We start from the raw sequence: 15,398 nt of genomic DNA, 5'->3' as shown, positions 1-15,398 counted from the left end.
TTTTTGTTTGTCAGAAGCCAATTTAACTACCATGTATGTTTATGTAGCGTGGGAGGAAATTGGAGTAAACTCACGGAAACGTGATGAGAACATACAAACCCCACAGAGTATACGAACCAAACCCAAGACATGTGAGGCAGTAATGCTAACCACCTGTCTACATCCTCATGTCAGCGTGCACTGTCCATAGGGAGCCAGGAGTGCCCACTGCCCGGCACTATGGCAAGACCAGACATCACTAACTGCAGGAGGTCATTGCAGCATTTTCCTGTCCTGAGCATTCGTGGGCTTGACGCCATGAACGCACGCGTCAGGCAAACACAGCCATCACTGACCAAGTTACTTGCCCTGTCTTTGGACCTTGGCTAAACAAGAAACTCTCTGACTTCAAATTTAGTTTGGATGTCCAATGAGACAATGTAATTATCCACAAAACCTGTGTTATTAGAGTTCTGTAGTACCTTGAGGAGGAATCCCCGTCTTGTTTTGCTGATTCAAAGAAGAGGCTCATAAAACTGACATCTTTGGTGGCAAAAATACAGTATACAGCAAGTACCAGACTTTCCTAGTATGAAACCACTCTCTATGCACAGACCTGGTAAATCATGGAACATATGTTCAGCTTTCGATGGTGGCTAATTCAATGGCTAGAGTGCTGGAGCACTGGGCAGTGGGCACCAACTGTTTTTCTCCTTAGAGCAGTGGTACACTGACCCGGGAGGGAAGTGGGCGGTAGGTGCAGCAGGGCCAGTGCTACCATTAGGCAGCTTTAGGCAGCTGCCTTGGGCGCCAGGCACTGGAGGGCGCCGCTGAGTCCACAAAAAAAAAAGATGTCTCTTTCAGTCCCAGACAGGTTGGTTTAGTGTGTGTAGGGGTGGTTTCATTGAGTGGTGGGACTGTGAGTGTGTGTATGTGTGTATGGGTACTGAGATATATTGGAGCACAGATGTGTGGCATAAATATATTGGGGCATGGATGTGTGGCATAATGTTTTGGGGCACAGCTATATGGCATACACAGACTTTGGGGCACATGTATGGCATATGTACTAGGGGCATTGTTTGGCATAATTCATAGCTGTGTGGCATATGTATTGGGGCACAAATGTGTGGCATATTATGTATTGGGTGTATATATACATGTTGCATGTTAAGTATTGGAGACATCGATGTGTAGCATAATTAAGAATTGGGGATACAGCTGTGTGGTATATAATGAATTGTGGAACATAACATATTATGAATTGGGGGCAGTGTTATGAGGCACAGTATGATTTTGGGTCTCTGCTGTGTGGCATATTATAAATTATTGTCAGTAATATGTGGCATAGTATGAATTGGAGGGAGCAGGGGCGGTAGGTGAAATGTTGCCTCGGGTGCCCATATACCTTGCACCGGTCCTGGGTAGGTGGGGGTTGACATGTGGACAGATATCACTGGCACAGAGAATAGCAGGTATACGGAGGCGCAATGTCGTGCTGTTTCCCTCACACAGAATTATATGATCTGCCTCTATAGCTGTCAAGAGGAGGCTGGTGAGCGGCACATGGGATCTTCTCACAGCCTATTGGAGTACGGCCAGAGCATCGCTAGTGCAGATAACAGTGAAATGTTGGTATTTATAGCCTCTCTTTCAACCTCAGCGTTCATGGTGGTCAATAACTAGGAAACAGAACTATGCTGAGCTCAGCTACTAATATTAGCTTTGCGGATAATCATTTACTAACTGCAAGTGTTGTATGCATAGGAGGCCCAGCGAGAGGACACGATTGTGCCCCAGGATCACAGATTCCCATTAGAACACCAGCACCTCGCTGATACTCTGTTCTATCATTCCCACACTGACTGCTGTGATTGAATATAAGATGTAAGAATATGAACAGACTATTCGCTCCATCCACACTCTTGTCATCCATTACAAATGGGTAATGTCTAAATCCCCTTCACGGAGAGGACCCTGACGTCATCAGCCAGTGTCCAGCATCATTCCCTACCATCCAAGTCAGCATAGAAGGGGAACATAACCATGTGGCGAGCGTAGCGAGCCACTGAGCCCGAAGCGTGGCGAGCACAGCGAGCCCTCGAGGGACAACTTTCTTGTTTAAGTGGGGACAACTTACTTGTTTAGATGGCCTTTAATGGGCATGAACTGCACTTCAGCTCTCACTCACGTCACTTCCAGGTCCCTAGCAAGAAGGGGAAATAAGCTCTACCATTACGAATGGTCCTGAGCACGACTACTGTCATTGAAAGTTAACTTTGCATTGAGAGTCATTGTACCAAGACTCAACACTCATTAGTTCTTTTACCCAAAGTGTTCAGAACTCACACAAATAAACATCACTATGAGGTCGGCCAAAACTAAGCCAAGCTTGGTCGGAAGTACTGTGTCAGGGTTCAGCCTAGGATCGGCCTCTCTCACCTCCTTGCTGGCTTCCCCTGATTTCCTTGCGGTCAGACGTCTGGTGCAGTGATGGATGTGGGGCTGAGTATTCTACCTTGGGTGCTTTTGCGGACTTCTATGGTCGGCTGTGTGGTTTGGGGATCTGAGTTCCCATCATGGGTGCCGCCATGACAGTTCCTCTCATGTGACAGTCCTACTAACCAATTGTAGCATGATCTCAGTCAGCTGATGCTGTGCTCCCATAATCTGCTACCCCTGGGTATAAATCCACCCCCAGAACTTCAGGAAGATGCTGTTCAACTTCGTTATTCCAAGTGCCTGTGTTACTCCCACTGTTGCTCTCTGCTAAATCCTTCAGCGTGTTGCTTCAGCGTGCTCACAGTTTCCCAGTTTCCTGTATTAGCTTCCATGCTAAACCTTACTCTGAGACTTTAGCTTTCTCACAGTACCTTGTCCCTTCCCTGTGTGTCTTTGTATATGTGCTGCTAATTCTATTGCAGCTTTCCTGTGGCTATTACCCTGTATCACTGAAGTGTCAGATTACCTGCTGGTATTAATTAGCTCACAGCTGGACCCCCCAGCACATGTCTGTGTCAATCTGCTCTGTGTCTTGTCAGTGCAAATCTGCACTTGCAGTTAGCACTCTCCTAGTGTATGCCTATCTTCTCTATATGTCTTGTCTGTGCAATCTGCACCTGCATATATAATTAATCCCAGTATTTTGCCTTTGCCCAGTACCAGCATTTCTAGCTCTCCCAGTATTTGGCCTTTGTCCAGTACCACATTTCTAGCATTCCCAATATATTCCTTGAGTCCACTCTACTCTTGTATGTGCAATCCCCAGTATATGTTTGTGTTTCCCTGCATATTTAGCAAACTCCAGTACCTGCCTGTGTCCACATCTCCCTGAGCTGCTGAGCTAGTCAGCTCCCGGATTTCTTAGTGATTCTTGTACATTCTCAGTAATCTCATGCAAGCCGGTGATCAGGATTTCTAATTGTGTTCCAGTGTTCTAGCAATAACTTAACGTAATATAGTATCCGGTCTTCTGCCATTCCCAGGTACCTGTCCAGAGGGCCGCGACCTGCTCACTTGGTGCAGCGGAAAACCAAATCCCAATTGGAGGGGTCACTGGAGAAAACCACCAAGTGAGTTAGACTCCGCGCCTCTGGGCAGGTCTAGCCAAACCTGGGTTCGGCCGCAAATAGTAGACCTAGCCACAGTCACTCCGATAGTCACCTGAACCCCCAGGCTCACCGTCCTCCACAGAGGATCACTTTCACCGGATTGTGACATACTGCAGTAGCTTGAAATAGAGTTCACTCTTGCTTATTCGGGAGGGGTGGGGGGTATCACCGTGCCTGATTTTACAAAATTTACTCAGCATATGCAAAGCATGTGTGAAGTCGGCACAGTCATATTTACAAACACTCTGCTCAACTGGATGGATTTAGGAGCAATCTCTGTCAATGCTGCATTATACCCCAGCATGTTAAGAAAAATTCCTTGTTACCTACATAGGATCCTCATTTTTTGTAGCGCCCCTTCGACCAGGATCCGGGTCAGTGGTTCCCTCTTGGAATCTTTTCCTTATTGTCAATGGAACCAGACAGGGATGGAAGCCCTGTTGGGAGCGAATAGAGCCATTAGAAATATCACTGAGATTGAGGTTGGAAGGTCATTAGCTTGCACTACTGTATATGCAGAGGATTTTCTTGCTTCTGTAGCCAATTTTAAGATCAAATTTACTAAATCGAGAGTTCTGAATCGTTCTACAGCAAAAAGCACTATATGGGTGGGCTACAAAATGCTTTTAGGTTCAAGTACCATCCCTTCCATATTTGTTATTTGGGGGTCTCTTAGGACAAAAATAATATTAATTGGATCCAATTTAATGTTTTGCCCTCACTAGTCAAATTTAAATCAGATTTTTAAAAGTGGCTGGGGACAGTCATTCTAATTAAAATATGACGTGATTATCCTATATCTCCTTCAGTTCCTCACAATTTTTATTCTAAATTTCAGGGAACTGTTATATAATGTGGAGAGGGAAGTGTCAAGGATGACCTCCAGGGAGCAGATTTGTGTAACAAGAGAGGGGGGGGATAAGCTCAGTCTTAGATTTTGATTTGATTATCACTAGCATAAAGGCGGTATTGTAGACCAAATTAATTGATGGGTTCTCCAATGGAGAAGGTGTATAGAGCAAAGATAATGGGAGTAAGGGTAAAACCTTGGGGAACACCAACAGGGAAAGGTAGAAGGGGTGAAGTAGAGTTGGAAGTACAGTCAGAAAGGGCAGTGTCACAGAGCCCATGAGAGTATAAGGCTTAAGGATGCCAGGTCACCATCTCTGGATCAACAACATTCCCTACATCGTTTCTCAGAAACACTACATCGGATAACAATGGTGTGACACCACAGAAAGGACTAAGGGAGAGATGTACTAATCACCAACCAATCAGCTCCTAACTGTCAGTTTTTTTCAATCACAGCCTGTAACATGACAGTTAGGAGCTAATTAGTTAGTGCTTTATCACTCTCCACTTTATCTCTCTCCAAAGCTTAGTACATCTCCCCCTTAGTCCTTACTGTGGTGTCACACTGTTGTTACCCTAAATATTTGGGGGGAGATGTACTACTAAGCTCTGGAAAGTGATAAATTGGAAAGTGATAAACTACCAGCCACTCTGCTCTTAACTGTCATGTTACAGGCTGTGTTTGAAAAATGTCAGTTAACAGCTGATTGGTTGGTAGTTTATCACACTCCAATTTATCACTTTCCGGAGCTTAGTACATCTGCCCTTTTATGTGGTGGCTTTCAAAACAGCTGCGTATTTGGGGGTTTGTATCCGACGTGTTTTGTACTTAATATTATTGACCCTTTACATCCAGTGGTCAAAACTGTTGAAGACTCAGTCGCCATTGAAAAGCGCCACATAGAAAAATTAGCCCTTTATTAGTAAATATCAAAATACAAACACCACTTTCAGAGGTGGTGACCCTCTGCCCAGTACGAAATAACACCATATTTATACATACCGTATACAATGAAGACCAAGAGTGCAGGGCGGCCCACCATTCTCAATGCAGCAATAAACAAATATTGTTCAAAGTGATAGCAGTAACGTATGCCACATAAATGAAATAAACATACAGCATAATAATAATGAAAAAAGTAATGTAGTACAACTGGAGCCCACATAAAAAAAGAACTCTAAATGAAACTGTTGCTGCCTAATGAACAGGTCAGATTATCGAAACGAAGAATAAAATAATAAAAAAAGGGGCAAACTAGTTAATTAAGGGCTAGGGCTTAGAATTGTTAGTGATGCCATTATGGTAATTTTGAAATTTAATTTTATGCCCCACTTGAGAACCACATTCTGCATTGATATTAGAACCACCGAAGAGACTGGGGTACAGGATGATCTTAAGAATAAATAATGAACAATTGGGTACTTCAGTGTGACAGGGACTGATGTGAATTATTAAATACTAACGACTCGCACAATTTTGAATTTAAGGCGATAGTCTTTTTTTCCCCGAGGTCTTATAAGATTGCCTTGCAGACGACATTAGTCATTTTCCCTACTGATGACAACACAAAAAGATTTAGTTGTGATGAGACACGCAAAAGGGCCACGTAAAGTTGTCCATGAGAAAAACACTTAGGTCACCTCCTGCCACGGTAAGTGTCTGTCCCTGTGCTTTTTTTTATTGTCATCCCAAAGCAGACTCTTACCGGGAATTGGACTTGTTTGAAATGAAAGAATCGTTTTTCACATAAATTAAATAGGATCGGTAAAAAAGGGGTAAAACTGAAATTTTGTATCAATTTTTCTGGAGAAATTGGATAATACATATGAATCACTACATGGTATAAAATGAAGTCCATCGCTGTGATATATCTTTAACGGTTTAGGAATATGAATCTCTACATGGTATAAAATGAAGTCCATCGCCAACGGTTTAGGCAGCGTAAGCATTCAAATGGGCATTTTTTCATGGACTTGCTTCACTAAAATCGTCACTGCTTTGGCTCCCCGTTGTCATACATTAATATTTCATACATCTAAACCTTCCTCCACAAATGCTCTATAGAATAGTGACAACTGGCCTGAATTTTGTTTTTTGAACTTAATTCACAGACCATTATCTGTATACAAAAAGTCACTCTTTAAATATATCAACAGTGAGACTAAGGCTGTGATTCCCTTGCGGTGGAAGTCTACCTCCCCCGACCTTTGCTGATGGGTTTCAGAGGATAACACTATATAGGACAATGGAAAATATTATTATATCCTCTCCTGATATGTTTCAGACCTATTCAGCAATTTGGTGTAATTGGATGGAATTTTGTGAGTAGGACCGATACAAATGTCCTACATGTCCGTTAATGATCCTATCTTCCTCCATGTGGTTGGAATCTAGACTATTAATTTCTAGAGCCCGGTGTCAACCCACTCCCACTATTTCCCTTCCTACTTCCCTTACTTTTCTTGCCTCTCTGTTTCTTTCTACTCTTTTCTCTCTTCTCCTTTGTGAGGTTTTTTTTAATTGTTTTTATGTTTGGTTATGTTTTATGTTGATTTGTTATGTTGCTGTCATGCCATTGCTAAACTTTGTCTAGATTTTTTTGTATTGGATACTATATTCTATTTCTATTTGTCTGTCAATTTAAAATGTAATAAAATATACTTGCAAAAAAAAAAAAGAATAGTGACAACTGCATCAAAATCTGTCCAGTGGTTCTCGAGATTAGCTCGGCAAACAGACAGACGCCTACCAGGGACTTTATTTTATACTATGTATAGATAGATAGATACTCGGTACAGTGTTGCATTACAGTGTGATGGTACATAAATAAATATAATTCTTAAGTATATAGCTGCTTCATTGCCTAGGTCCCAGTGGATACTGGGTGACCCGTATTCCCTAACTCAGTGATTTTCAACCATAAGTTTCCCAACAGGTCATGTTTTCAAGATTTCTGTGGGATAATTACTGACCCAGCAAAATCGATTGTCACCTGTGCATGATTAAAGAAATCCAGAAAACATGACCCGTTGTTTGTACTTGAGCACTGGAATTTCGGACCCCTGACCTAACCCATTTTGGTGTTGCGTTTGTTATTAAAAACATTTAAAAAAAAGAGCGGTCACACAGCAGTATGTTGCTTTGGAGACCTTCTGGCTCCTAATCCAGGTCTGCTTAGATAAACAGGTGAAAAAAGCTGCTTCATATACAAAAGGGGATCCAGCTAAGATGCTGGCGGACGGGATGCCGGACGTCAGGATACCGATACCAGAATCCAGAAGCCCATCAGAATGCAGACGCTGGAATCCCGAAGGGATCAAGATTCCGACATCGACATCCTGACCGCTGACATCCCGAAGGTTAGTATGCGAGTTACGGTTAGGTTAAGGTACCTCCTGGGGTGGGTTAGGGTTAGGCACCGACCGGGGAGCGTTAGGGTTAGGCCTTGCAGAGGGGGGTTAGGGTTAGGCACCACTGGGGGGAGTTTAGGCTTAGGCACCACCCGGGGAGGGTTAGGGTGTGGGAAGGGGTGTTTAGGTTTAGGCACCACTGGGGGAAGTTAGGATTAGCATATCTCCCAAATGTCCTGCATTTAGCGGGACAGTCCTGTTTTTCTGGGACTGTCCCACCCGCGGGCCGCAGTGTCCCGCGGGGGGGGGGGGGGGGAGTATACACACTGCTCTTCTATGCAGAGCATCGTGTATGCAGAGATAGAATTTGTTCTGTGCACATCTGCACAGCATCTATTGAGAGTACGGGGGGAAGCCCGGTATCTCGGAGATGCTGGGCACGCCCCATTAGTGATGTAAATGGGGGGGGTGTCATCTGACCATGCCCCTTTACAATTAGGCCATGCCCCCTTTTCGCGCACGCAGGCCCCGACTCCCTCCCAGCAAATGTTGGGAGGTATGAGTTAGGCACCACTTGGAGGAGGTTAGGGTTAGTTATCCACCGGGGAGAGGGTTAGGGGGGGAGAGGGGGGAGGGACCGGTCTTTGTCGGGATTGCAACATCGGGATGCCGCTGTTATTCTTCTGACTGCCGGCATCCCGTCCGCCGGTAAATCAAACTGATTCCATACTAAAGTACTCTCAGAATTTTGGTCATTAAATGAAGAACCATCATTGTAGGGGTCCCCTGTATATAAACTCTGAATACAAACATACTGATTTTCAGGGAGATTCCCTGAAATAGTAGCAATCACCATGACTCCCTGAAGGGTCTAACAATCTCCCTGATTGCACCTTACACCAGTGGTTCCCAAACTGTGCGCCGTGGCACCCTGGGGTGCCTTGGGACACTTGCAGGGTTGCCTCAGGTGGTGGTCCAGCAACAAATCAAATTATTTATGGTCAATGTAATGTAAATATATGGCCAAAAAGAAGCACAACCAAACCTGTCCCCACCACATACCTGGCCCTAAGGATGACGGGTAAGCACAATTCACTTTACTACTTGTCTGAATTTCTCAATAAAAAACATTTCACCCAGGGGTGTCGTGAATACCATGCTGATATTCTAGGGCGCCATGATTCAAAAAAGTTTGGGAACCACTGCCTTACACCCATTGTGAAGCTGTTAAATTGATAACAAAAACAGAGATATATACATTCAAATAGGATCATTAGTATAATTTCCCTGCATTTGTTAAGGCACAATGATCCCTATGGCTGTATACATTTTCTGAAAAGTATCAGTGTGTTTTCATGAACATATAGACATTACTAACTGCTTTGAGTGTCATATACATTTGGAATGTAGGTAAATTTTATGACACGTCTCTCAGATGTAGCAGTACACGCCCACTGTAACGCCGCGCTCATAGGTGGTGCTGTCACAATCTCCCTGAAAATCTTTTTCAAAAGTATCATCTATGCCAGCAAATTGCCATTACTAATAGGTCAGCATATCGTAGAGTTCAAACATTTGCATTGCCTTTACATAACACATATGCCTGGCGGTAGGTGAGTTTAGTGATATAATGGGGGGGGGGGGGAGATGGATGGATGCAGTATACAGAGATATTATTATATGAGAAAAAAGGTCTCATTCCAAAACATAAGCTGTGTAACACTGTGTTTGCCTTGATTAGTTATTGTATTATATTAGGCTCCAGTTGGCTTCCTGCAGATTTCTTCAATAGGGTTACTGACCAGAAGTGTAAAGTGTATCGGAAAAAACAATTCTCCACCCACGGTCATAGCCTTATCTGACATACTTTAATTTCTGATAACTACAGTACAATATGTGGAACTTTAGTGTTTCATTACCTCTGTAATAGAAGTCACTGTTGTCTTTGGTTAATAAGCATCAGCAAATGATTTCTGATCTGTATTTTTAAATGCTTTACAGCCTCTATTTATTTTGACACTTCCTTTACAGTAGGTGAACTTTCTTTGGGCATATTTACCAATCTTCTGCAAAGGGTCCAAATTATTCTAAGTTCTTATCTTGACATTACTCGGCAATAAGAAATGAGGTTTACCTGGAATTTAGAAATAAACACATCCAGGGACAGAGACCCCTATAGGCAGGGCCGGATTAAGGTCTGTGGGGGCCCCTGGGCAACAAACATGTGGGGGCCCCTATCAATAAAAGTTGAAAATCATAATATATATATATAATATATATATAATATATATATATATATATATATATATATAAAACAAGTTCCATTAGGTCGGAACTCCCTTAGATAGAGTTAAAAGTACCCTGGTGCCAGCAACTCAAATTCCAATCAACACATATCCATTTGCATATATATATATATTGAACGCAGGGCGGCACTCCGTAATAAACATGTTCAAAAACAGAAGGTAGTTTTGCAACGTTTCAGCGCTTTATTCCGCGCTTTCGTCAAGCATACAAGACAAACCCGTTTGACTTGTATGTTTGATGAAAGCGCGGAATAAAGCGCTGAAACGTTGCAAAACTACCTTCTGTTTTTGAACATGTTTATTATGGAGTGCCGCCCTGCGTTCAATATGTTCAGTTTGCCCTGCTGTTAGAGGCCTACTATGGAGGGCACCCGGCTCAGTTACCTGTGGAACCCGTGAGTGCCAGAGTGATGGCTATATATATATATATATATATATATATATAATGCACACACACGCATATATATATTTTAACACACATAAAAACACTCCTACACTAAAAACACACAGACATCCCCCTACTACACTAACAGCACCCAGACACCCCCTCCTACACTAAAAACACACAGACACCCCCCTACTACACTACCAGCACCCAGACACCCCCTACTACACTACCAGCACTCAGATACCCCCCCCTACACTAAATACACACAGACACCCCCCCACTACACTACCAGCACCCAGACACCCCCTACTACACTACCAGCACCCAGTCACCCCCTAGTACACTACCAGCACTCAGACACTCCCTCCAACAATAAATACACACAGACACCCCCCCTACTACACTACCAGCACCCAGTCACCCCCTAGTACACTACCAGCACTCAGACACCCCCTCCAACAATAAATACACACAGACACCCCCCCTACTACACTACCAGCACCCAGTCACCCCCTAGTACACTACCAGCACTCAGACACCCCCTCCTACACTAAATACACACAGACACCCCCCTACTACACTACCAGCACCCAGTCACCCCCTAGTACACTACCAGCACTCAGACACCCCCTCCAACAATAAATACACACAGACACGCCCCCTACTACACTACCAGCACCCAGTCACCCCCTAGTACACTACCAGCACTCAGACACCCCCTCCAACAATAAATACACACAGACACCCCCCCTACTACACTACCAGCACCCAGTCACCCCCTAGTACACTACCAGCACACAGACACCCCCTCCTACACTAAATACACACAGACACCCCCCTACTACACTACCAGCACCCAGTCACCCCCTAGTACACTACCAGCACTCAGACACCCCCTAGTACACTAAATACACACAGACACCCCCCCTACTACACTACCAGCACCCAGTCACCCCCTAGTACACTACCAGCACTCAGACACCCCCTCCAACAATAAATACACACAGACACCCCCCCCTACTACACTACCAGTACCCAGTCACCCCCTAGTACACTACCAGCACTCAGACACCCCCTCCAACAATAAATACACACAGACACCCCCCCCTTCTACACTACCAGCACCCAGTCACCCCCTAGTACACTACCAGCACTCAGACACCACCTCCTACACTAAAAACTAGGGATGTGCAGGCTCGGATAGGTTCGAGTTTGCATGTTGAGTTCGGATTTTTCCCTCCAAAAAAACGGAACTAGTGTGACTGGGTGCTGGTAGTGTAGTAGGGGGGTGTCTGTGTGTATTTAGTGTAGGAGGGGGTGTCTGAGTACTGGTAGTGTAGTAGGACAAAAGTCCAGGAATGATGATGTTCGTCCATGTAAGACAAACCCGTTTGACTTGTATGTTTGACGAAAGCGCGGAATAAAGCGCTGAAACGTTGCAAAACTACCTTCTGTTTTTGAACATGTTTATTATGGAGTGCCGCCCTGCGTTCAATATGTTCAGTTTGCCCTGCTGTTAGAGGCCTACTATGGAGGGCACCCGGCTCAGTTACCTGTGGAACCCGTGAGTGCCAGAGTGATGGCTATATATATATATATATGTATATATATAATGCACACACACGCATATATATATTTTAACACACATAAAAACACTCCTACACTAAAAACACACAGACATCCCCCTACTACACTAACAGCACCCAGACACCCCCTCCTACACTAAAAACACACAGACACCCCCCTACTACACTACCAGCACCCAGACACCCCCTACTACACTACCAGCACTCAGATACCCCCCCCTACACTAAATACACACAGACACCCCCCCACTACACTACCAGCACCCAGACACCCCCTACTACACTACCAGCACCCAGTCACCCCCTAGTACACTACCAGCACTCAGACACCCCCTCCAACAATAAATACACACAGACACCCCCCCTACTACACTACCAGCACCCAGTCACCCCCTAGTACACTACCAGCACTCAGACACCCCCTCCAACAATAAATACACACAGACACCCCCCCTACTACACTACCAGCACCCAGTCACCCCCTAGTACACTACCAGCACTCAGACACCCCCTCCAACAATAAATACACACAGACACCCCCCTACTACACTACCAGCACCCAGTCACCCCCTAGTACACTACCAGCACTCAGACACCCCCTCCAACAATAAATACACACAGACACCCCCCCTACTACACTACCAGCACCCAGTCACCCCCTAGTACACTACCAGCACTCAGACACCCCCTCCAACAATAAATACACACAGACACCCCCCCTACTACACTACCAGCACCCAGTCACCCCCTAGTACACTACCAGCACACAGACACCCCCTCCTACACTAAATACACACAGACACCCCCCTACTACACTACCAGCACCCAGTCACCCCCTAGTACACTACCAGCACTCAGACACCCCCTAGTACACTAAATACACACAGACACCCCCCCTACTACACTACCAGCACCCAGTCACCCCCTAGTACACTACCAGCACTCAGACACCCCCTCCAACAATAAATACACACAGACACCCCCCCCTACTACACTACCAGTACCCAGTCACCCCCTAGTACACTACCAGCACTCAGACACCCCCTCCAACAATAAATACACACAGACACCCCCCCCTTCTACACTACCAGCACCCAGTCACCCCCTAGTACACTACCAGCACTCAGACACCACCTCCTACACTAAAAACTAGGGATGTGCAGGCTCGGATAGGTTCGAGTTTGCATGTTGAGTTCGGATTTTTCCCTCCAAAAAAACGGAACTAGTGTGACTGGGTGCTGGTAGTGTAGTAAGGGGGTGTCTGTGTGTATTTAGTGTAGGAGGGGGTGTCTGAGTACTGGTAGTGTAGTAGGACAAAAGTCCAGGAATGATGATGTTCGTCCATGTAAGATGACGTTTAGCCTCTTTCTGAGTTCCGTTTTTTTGGAGGGAAAAATCCGAACTCAAACCTATCCGAGCCTGCACATCCCTACTAAAAACACAGACAACCCCCCACTACACTAAAACACAGACACCCCCCCAACTACACTAAAAATGCAGAGACACCCCCCTACTGCACTAAAAACACAGACACCCCCCTAACTACACTAAAAACACACCCCACCTACACTACCAGCACCCAGGCACCCCCCTACCTTCCAGCTACAGTGTACTGCTTGTGCTCCCTCCATGGTGCTCACTGCGTCCACTGACAGAGCAGAGGAAGCAGATCCCGAACCCCGGCCACCTTGTGTGTGTTCGCGGAGAAGAAAGGACAGGAGCAGATGAGCCGATAAAGGAGGTAGCCCGGTCAGTTTGAAAAGGGGGCAGAGCCAAATCGCGGGAGGGGCTGGGCCTAATTGAGGGCCTCGGCACCATTAAAATATTTTTAACAATTGTTTATTATGGGGATGGGGGCAGTGTGTGGGGGCCCCCTATGTGTGGGGGCCCCAGGACGACCGCCCCTGTCGCCCTGCCCTTAATCCGGCCCTGCCTACAGGAGCCAGTCCCTGTGGTGTGCACGAAGTAAAGTGATCGCCAATGCAATCACTTTAAAAGGGTCTATTTACTAAGCTTTGGATGGAGATAAGGTGAACGGAGATAAGGTCCGAACCAATCGTGTCACGGGCTGTGTTTGAAAAATGACAGTTAGGAGCTGATTGGTTGGGACTTTATCTCCGTCCAAGGCTTAGTAAATAGATCCCTTTATTTCTGGTGTTTGGATACTGGCCGCGCTACTGGGTATAAGCGGGTCCCTTGGATCCCTCTCCCGAAAAACTTTGTGGAATGTAGCTCATAGGTGAACAATAGATAACTGTTGAGGCCAAAATTTTGCAGACGAAAAAAAAAACAAAGATACCATCTGCGGCCTCCCCTTCTTACATCCTGGAGATACTGAATTTTGCTGGTATCCCCCGCGGAGCATGAGACACCTAACAAACCTCCCCCATCCTGAATGTCACCATGGCCGGTGGCCAGAAGTGTGCCCAAAAAGTGTGACTGTTGCCCCAAAATCGGGACGTTGGGAGGCCTGGTCATGCCGCACCTTCCAGCATCTGCACACGCCAAATCGGGACAGTTGGACGGTATAATATGTATGTATGTAAAAGAAGCAATTGCACGCCCCTCCGCTTGTGCTGTTTTTGTAAAGGATTTTTGAGGTTGCTGAGAAGACCTCTTAAATGTTTCTTTTTGTATTTCACTTGTAGACTTAGAAAAACTTAACTTATTTTGGTCTCCAGACTGTGTAACTTCCCATGTGCTGGTACTATGACAGACAATAGCAGTTGAAGTGTGTGTCTAACAGCAGGGGGGCCCCTGGGAGAGAGTGGCGGTCCCCCCCCTCCATGTGTATAACCCAACTATTCGTGTAGCTGGAGGCCTCAGCCTGGCTTGAACTGTGGAGTGGCCCCAGTAAGATCTCGGGTTGCTGAGAGGCGATCTCTCCCCGGGAGGAGCAGCAACGCTGAGCACACGGGGTTGGGAACAAAGAAACAGCAGTAATTACTGCCAGCAATTTGTCTGCTGACATTTCACTCGTTTTCCTATGTTGTTTTTGGCAGAGCTCTCCATATGTTACACAGAGAGACAGAGGATCCAGCACAATTAGTGTGACATGTAGGAAGTTATATACGAAAGACGAGAGCACTTTGCAGATTCATCTTTTATTCTCTGGTTTTCTCTTTGTGTTTCTAGTACTGATCTCGGCCTGCTTCCCGCACTCTTTTCTCCGTTCTCTGCCCAGAATACCTCCACAAGAGCCCAGAACTCATATATCACCTCGATTTGGAATTTAAATGCATTTAGCTTGTGCAGAAGGGAACATAATGCATACCTCCCAACATGACCCTCTCCAGGAGGGAGACAATGCTCTGTTCCTGGACTT

The sequence above is a fragment of the Taudactylus pleione genome, unplaced genomic scaffold (genome assembly GCF_031769625.1).
Source record: "Taudactylus pleione unplaced genomic scaffold, aTauple2 ptg000378l, whole genome shotgun sequence".
In the NCBI taxonomy this organism is placed as follows: Eukaryota; Metazoa; Chordata; class Amphibia; order Anura; family Myobatrachidae; genus Taudactylus; species Taudactylus pleione.
The sequence above is the reverse complement of the archived record's forward strand: the minus strand, read 5'-3'. Positions refer to the sequence as shown.